The sequence below is a fragment of the Malaclemys terrapin genome, chromosome 17 (assembly GCF_027887155.1).
Source record: "Malaclemys terrapin pileata isolate rMalTer1 chromosome 17, rMalTer1.hap1, whole genome shotgun sequence".
In the NCBI taxonomy this organism is placed as follows: Eukaryota; Metazoa; Chordata; order Testudines; family Emydidae; genus Malaclemys; species Malaclemys terrapin.
The window spans coordinates 510575-516574 of record NC_071521.1 but is presented as its reverse complement, the minus strand read 5'-3'; the positions used below and the strand labels follow the sequence as shown (position 1 = coordinate 516574).

General features: G+C 50.3%; 1 protein-coding gene across 1 annotated transcript in view; it reads left to right on the top strand.

The window, feature by feature from the left end:
• Positions 1–522: 522 nt before the first annotated feature.
• SLC2A8 (solute carrier family 2 member 8) overlaps positions 523–6000 on the top strand; it is a 48407-nt gene continuing 42929 nt past the window's right edge. Inside the window, exon 1 of the mRNA XM_054007853.1 lies at positions 523–621. The gene's annotated coding sequence lies outside the window, so the exon portion shown is untranslated. The remainder of the gene's footprint in view (positions 622–6000) is intronic.

Genomic DNA, 6000 nt, shown 5'->3' with positions numbered 1-6000 from the left:
ATTCTAACCGAGGACTGACCTATCCAGGCCCCCAACCGTCCCCTGGCTGCCTCATCCTCCACTGCACTGCACTGGCTCCCCATCCAAACCTCTATCTAGGCCCCCGCACCCCCAGCCCATCCCCCAATCCATTGGCGCTGCATCCTCACAGGCCATATCCTCCCGCCCCCCTCCCCCTCCCGCGTAGCCAACCCCCTCGCGCACCGCCCAGTCCCCAGCCCACCTGCGCGGACGAGCTCCTCCCTGCGGGCGGCGGTGAGGCAGGCGCCGACCCCAAGCGCGGCTGGGAGACCGACCTGCTCCGAAGCCAAGCGGGACCGGTCACCCTAGCAACAAAGCGGCCCCAGCCCGCGGAATTTCAATTCCGCCGCCAGGAGGACCTGGCACCGATTGGCTGCTTTCCGCACTGCCCCGCCTCCTGGGCAGCAGCAGCCAATCAGGACGAGCACTCTCTCCTGTCCGGCAGAAGCCGATGCTGTTCGCGCAAAGGGGGATGCAGACGAGAGACGTGGCTGCGAACGAGCGAGCGAGCGACCCTTCTGTTGCGCTCCCGCCCGCCCGCCCGCGGCGCTGCACCGGCCTGGCAAGGGGATCCGGCTGCAGGCCCCGGGAGGCGCAGAGGTGAGGCGGGACGTTAGCGGCCGGGTCGGGGGGCGCCAGAAGCGCCCTAATGACGTTGAGGGGGTTGGTAGCACTAATCGTCGGGGGCTGGGTGAAAACTAAGAGAGGGCCCACGCGCACGTGCTCTTTGGCGCCAATCTGGTGCTTGGTTTGGGGGCTGACTCTTGCGTGTTGTTGAGTCTTTGGGTCTGCAAGGCTGAGCCCTGTCAGGCTGTTACATGCTGGGTGTGGGGCCCTGCTCAGTAAACTAGATGATGATGCTGGGGATCTTGCTAGCGATCGCTCCTGCCGTTTGGGGCAGATTGTGGGGTCGGTGGTAGTGCAGCCATCTGGTTCCTTCAGCCTTCCCTGACCGGGGCGGCTCCGAGGGTTTTTGCCGCCCCAAGCAGCGCAAAAAAAAAAAAAAAAAGTCGCGATCTGCGGCGGCAATTCGGCGGGAGGTCCTTCGCTCCGAGGGGGGGTGAGGGACCGTCACGCCGAATTGCTGCCGAATACCTGGACCTGCCGCCCCCCTCCGGAGCAGCCACCCCAAGCACCTGCTTGGCAAGCTGGTGCCTGGAGCCGGCCCTGTCCCTGACTGACTTTTAGGCCTGAATATAGCAACTGCACTCTGGTTAGTAGGCTCCTCGTGGTGGACGAGGGTCAGTTGGTCGTGCTGATTCCATTAGATCAGCTACCTCAGTACCCTGGCCAAAATGAAATACTGTTGCCCTCGCTGTGGGTTCTGGTAGGGGACAGATGTTCATATTGGTGCCTTTCCAGAGACTGAAGACCTAAAAATACACTAAGTGAGGTGCTGCCCGAGTCATTTTTAGTGAAGGGTTTGTGATGGGCTGGACCCCCTGGGATGTCACCTGGTGTGCTGGGATGCCACTGAATCAGACTATTCTGCCAGCCTGGGCCCCCTTTTACCTGGTTTTGGCTCCCCAGCCTTTTCCAGCCAAGTGTACAGGCAGAGCTCCACACAGCTGCACAGAGAGACACAGATCCGCTCTGGGAAGGCTTAGTTTAAGGGGCTCGCCATAGCACCCAGATGTCCACCCCCTTGAAGTACAAACCCAAAATTATATGAAATTTGCCCCTTCCCTCAAGGTGGAGGAGGGTATGCACAACTCCTCTGCTCCCGCCCACTTAGAAATCATATAAACTATATTATAAACCAGAAATAAATTTATTACATATAATAGGTGTATTTTAAGTAGTTAAGGGTGTAGCACACAGAACAAGGCAGATTACTAAGAAAATAGGCAAATTAAACTTAATACACTAAAGAAACTGGTTACATGTAAGTTCTCACCCTAAATGTGGTTCTAATAATCTTCTTCACAGGCCAGATGCCCTTCCAGCCTGGGTCCAGTTCTTCCCCCCAGTTCAGTTTTAGTTATTTCCAGCAGTCATCTTGGGTGGGGCAGCAGGGGAGAACTGAGGACCTGGATTATCTCATTCCCCACCCTGAAATAGGATTCACATAAGGCGGGAGTCCTTTGTTTCCTAGTTTGACAGACAGACAGACACACACACACACCCTTCTCCTGGAAAAGTACAGAATTCAAGATAGATTCCAGTATCAGGTGACATGGTCACATGCCTCTGTACGGCCCCTGTAGCCATTCTTCACAGGCTGACCCACAGTTCACAGGAAGACTAAGCTCTTTTACAGTCCATTGTCTCTTGCTGATGGGCCATCAGCACTGTCCAGCTTTTTCATTGTTGTCTTTTTCACTGAAGTGTTAGCAGGAGGCGTCACCCAAAGTAACACAGTAGAAATATAGATACATAGTCAATATTCCTAATTTCAGATACAGAAATTATACATGCATACGAATAGGATCATATTCAGTAAATTATAACCTTTCCAATGATACTTTACAAGAGTTATCTTGCATAAAGCATATCTTAGTTATGTCATATTCCTACCACAAGCATATTTTCATAAAGAATATGGAGTATAATGTCACAGGGTTGACTCTGGAATTCAGCCCCACTTACTTCTAGGTTCCAGCTTGGTCACACTGTTGATCTTGTGCAAGTTCTGTGACCCAGGCTTTCTCTAAGAGGACTAGAGTGGCCATCTTAATGGCTTGGGTCATGGCGGTGGGTGAAGCTTCCACAGGCTGCTGCTTGGGGAGGCTAGCTCCCTTGTCCTCTTCTGCCTGTGGCTTTGCCCACACTCTGCCCTTGCACCGCCCAGAGTCTGCCCCCTCCCCACTTTCTCCCGCGTCTCTTCCCTCCTCACCCCCACCCCTTTTCTGGCAAGTTGCTCCAGCATTATTCAGTGGGAAGAGGAGTTGTCCCATAAAGTCCCAATCTCCTGTGATTGGAGGAATGTATGCTGCATGAATGAAGCATAAAGGTTTTGGAATTGTAAAACAACACTTCTAAGCATTTTCCATCTGATGACCTCAAAGCACCTAACCAAAACCAATTAATTTAAACAAACTCCTGTGAGGCACGCAAGTATTATTATCCCTGTTTTTTGGATGGAGAAACTAAGGCATGTGTTAATTAAGTCCCCTAGCTGCTGCCTTTTTCAATTAATGGAAAGATTCCCCTTGAGATCAAGCCTTAAATGGTGGGTCCAATGTCAAACTGGAAGCCTATGACAGGGAGCCATTAATAAAACCCCATATCTTTACAGTTCTAGCTCTGATTTCAACACCAAGCCATGCTTTTTTGCTTATATTTTACTTTCCTTTTCCATTATCTGGAAAACAAATGCGTCTCTTTGGCGGGACTCTTACTTGATTACTGAACAGGCTGTGCATGTAGGATAGTTGTATTTGTAGTACGGTACAGTTTATAGTGGAATCCAACAGCTATGATTTCAATGTGATTCCTTGTTTCACATAGGAATGTGTGATATGTGAGTTCTATATGACTTGTGTCCTTTTAGAGAGACAAGGTGGTTCCCCTTGGACTATTATACCTGGCACCACCCATGACGGTGGGTGAGGCAATAATATCATTTATTGGACCAACTTCTGTTGGTGAGACAGGCAAACTTTCAAAAAGCCCTCCCTCTTTTAAAAGTGACCTGCCCCTCCCCGCCCCCCTTTCCGGCAGGCACTTTAACTGAGTTGCTCCAGCATTAGTACAGCAGGAGAAGTCCCATAGCTGGGCCAGCCAGTGAAAAACAGAACCACTTTTAATACTGATGCCTGCCCCCCCTTCTGATGCCTCTTAGCTGAGTTGCTCTAGCATCAGCACAGCAGCAGGAGGAGTCCCACAGCGGATGGGGGGACAAATGGAGGGGGGCAAGGAAACCCACGCATCAAAAGGGGGAGCTGACTGAGTGGGGAGAGGGGGACTGCAGTGAGTGGCAGGGTTCAAATGCGAGCAAGGAGAGGAGGAACCTGGGGATCAGCGGCTTTGGGGGGCGTGACGAGGGCTAGAAGGAAACCCACCAGGCAGCAAGCAGGGGTGAGGGGAGAGGGAGTCTGCGGGAAGACGGCAGGGGAGAGAGGAGGACCCAGCAAGCAGCAGCTGGGCTGGGGAGGACTAGGGGAGGGAGGGAGCAAGGCGGAAACCCCATACTGGGCAAGCAGGGAAGAGGCTGAGCAGAGAGAGAGGGCTTGGGTCCGACAGGAGGAGGATGAGGAGGGGAGGCAAGGAGGAAGCCCACACAAGGAGCAGTGGGGTACCAAGCAGGGAGGGGGAGACTGGATGGGGTGAGGGGCCAAGCAGGGAGGGAGCTGAACAGGGAGGAGAGGAAGTTGGAACCTGCAAAGCATACAGCAGCAGCACAGCCAGCAGGGCTCTCCGGAGAGGGGGCTGAGTCTTGGAGACATTGTGCAAAAGACTGCAGCAGCCCTGGCTGGGAGAAACAATGTACATGACTGACTGAGCTTCTCTATGCAAGTTCCAGAGCGGCTGAGGAGGCTATCTGCTACTCAGCTTTCCGAGTTCATTAGTAATGTCTATGGGGAGTCCAAGGGACCCAGGAAGCTGAATAGCAGATACAGCCTTTCCAGCCGCCCTGGAAGCTACATGGACCATAATAAATTAAATCTTCCTGTGATGTGAAAGGCAGGGACGGAAAGACATGGGGCCACCATGTCCCCAGCATTCCGCAGCACGTCTATGACACCTGTGTGGGAAGGCACTGCCTTCCTGTGCCTATTATACGTGCTGCCCATGGTTTGGGTAGTTTTTGATGTTGGATATTTTAATGTGAGGGTTTGAATCATTATGGCATGTATTTATTGTATTTATGACATGAACCTAGAGCAAAGGACAGGTACATTTTAGCATATATTATGAGGTCTAGGATACGCCAATTTGTAATGGTCCTACATAAATGTGACCCTTTAGAAATGGTCTGAATTTGTTCTTCACTCCACCATCTAGGGCCAGGGAAAGTGCCCAGAACTGAAGCCTGTAAGAATGAAACTCCTTGTAACTGAAGGTGTAGAAAAAGTATGTGGCACTCCCTTCATTGTTTATCTTCACTCAGCTGTGCTTTCAATTGAAATCCCATATCTCCTTGTGACATAACTGGGAGCGTTAGGTACACCAAGATGACCCCAAGGGGGTAATGGAGTCTACATGGAATGGATCAGTGGCTCAATATACTCAGAATTCTGGGGTTTCTCAGGATTCCTAGGGTTCTCTGGGGGTTTCTAAGAAGTTTTTCTGGGATTTTAGGGGGATTCTATGGAGATTTGAAGGGCTTGGGGGCATCAGGGGGACCTGGAGGAGCCAAGACTGCTGAAACAAAGCCTGGCAAAGAACCAGGGGCTGGGGATTTATTGGTGGGTCTCCTGTTAAGGTTATGTTTAAATAATTTTTGGGAAAAGAAAATGTTATTGATATAACAATATATGGTCAATACATAATATGTTGCTTAATATTGTTAGTTCTGTATTAAGATGTGACTTGTACATGTCAAGACAATCTAATGATGATGTCTGTGACACTTGCTGAGGTACCCAGGATTGTGAGGTACCTCACTACTACTTGCCCTTAGCATGAAGCAGTTTTGTTTGTTTGTACCTGATGTTTGTTAGCTTCATGAAACCACTAGCTTCTGGTCTCACAAGCCTTTGAGTCCTCCACAGACCTTGCTCTCTTTGTACAGGTAGCAACAGGCACGCACAACCCCTGAATCCTCGGAGCATTATCTGTAGTGTCCAGCTCTTTATCCTCTGAATGCTCAAACTTACCAGGCCTGCTATTCCCAAGGGAACAGTACACACCAGTCTGTAAGATTCAATTCAGAACCTCGCTTTGCGTTACATCACAGCACTTATTATTGTTTTCATTATAAATATATCTAAAGTTATTATCAAAGAATAGAGATTCAAGTAATAGTGAGTAAGAATATTGGAAACAAATGGTTACATATAAAACAAAATCCTAACGCACTTTCTAGAGACTAAA